The sequence below is a fragment of the Octopus bimaculoides genome, chromosome 23 (assembly GCF_001194135.2).
Source record: "Octopus bimaculoides isolate UCB-OBI-ISO-001 chromosome 23, ASM119413v2, whole genome shotgun sequence".
NCBI classification, from domain to species: domain Eukaryota; kingdom Metazoa; phylum Mollusca; class Cephalopoda; order Octopoda; family Octopodidae; genus Octopus; species Octopus bimaculoides.
In genome coordinates, this window is record NC_069003.1 from 30,624,004 (window position 1) to 30,625,773 (window position 1,770).

Below are 1,770 nucleotides of genomic sequence, written 5' to 3' on the forward strand. Positions count from 1 at the left end.
GGGGGGGGGGAACAGTCGATAAGATAAAGTACCAGTGATGTTCTGGGGGTTGACGATGTAATCGACTTGTCTTCTCCCTTTGAATTGCTTACCCCGAGACAGAATTTCGGATGAATAATTATGCTTAAGTCAACTTTGCTTGGACTTAATGTACATTGAGTTTATTAATGGACTCAGATCGTATGCATCCAACTTGCTAACAATAACATCAGGCAAAAACCCTAGGTAGCTAAATTTTTAAAATTCATCTTGTTGGTGGGGAAAAGAGGTGTATTGGGAGGGTTGATTAGATTTAGAAAGAAAAACAAGGAGAAATATAATGTACATATTGCTGTTTGTCTCTGTGTAGGATAGAGTTACAAAAAATGCTACTTCTGGTTGGTGTTGATGTGTGTATGTTGTGAACTGACAGTTGGCAAACAACAGCAGTTCTTTGTAATCTTGCATTACACTGACCTAATGAGAATGTGTGTGTGTGAGTGTATGTTATAAAGATAAATGAACTAAAAACACAAGAGACAAGATTTAACAAAGGTGTTATTAGCCTAATGCTTAGAAGGAAAGGGAAAGGATCCTTAATGTTTTGGACACTAGTACTTCATCAGAAAAAGAAGAAAAATGGCAAAAGAAAGAGATAACAATCACACAATTAAGTAAATGCATTTGTTTACAAACTAAAGGCAAAAGAACTCAATACAAAGAGTTTGAAATTTATATTTTGAAACTGACATATCACATCTCCAATCACCTGTCATTTTCTTCTGGTGAGGGCCACCTGGCTACACCTAACAGACCCATTGAAACTTGTTATTACATACATCATCATGGGTCTTTATTACATATGAATGTGCATAAGCCGTAGTGCTCCTAAAACAGCTATTAAGATGAGACCATTTATTTCTTCTTTATTCCATTCTCTGCATTTTATATGTAAATGTATGCATTAAACCTACCTTTGTTTATCTGCCCTTCTACCTATAGGTATGTATGTGAGTAGCTTTTACTAAGACGTGTTGATACCTTACGACTGATACAGTTGTTTCGAAAACATTCTAGTTATTTCTTCAACGGTCAGAGTCTGGTCTTTGAAGAAATACCAGAAAGTATTGAAAAATTGCACAAGATTCTAAGGTATTTCTTGATTAGTAAAAAGAAATATTGACCAAGTGTCTTCAATATAAGTTCTGGGGTCGATTTGCTCGACTACAGGCGGTGCTCCAGCATGGCCACAGTCAAATGACTGAAACAAGTAAAAGAGTGATATTCTGTGTGCTTTTTCAAATTATATATACATACATGATAATCAATGAAAATTTTGTGGGGGGTTTTTTTCTCTCTCTAAGTTATAAGGCCACCCAGTTAAGGTATATATATAAACACATGCATATATGTATGTGATGTGTGTATATATTTAATCTCAATGATGAGACATATAATCTATATACATTTACAAACATTGTGTCCAGGGAAAATTTTGTTTTTTTCTTTATCTCTATCGCTCTTCTTCTCCTTTGCCACCCATGCATATACTTGGGGTAAGGGAGATTGCTTGTGGCTACTCTACCCTATCATAGTGGTTCCTTCTGTTTTTTTTTGGGGGGGGGTTAACCCTAACTTCTCACATTACTTCAACCATTCTTCATCTCACTCCAATTCAACATTTCTTTCAACTCCACAACTCCTACATCAACTTCTGACCCGACCCGACCCGGCCCTGTTCACTCTTCCCCAACTCACCCTACATCTAATTCCAAGTTACTCTTTCCAGTG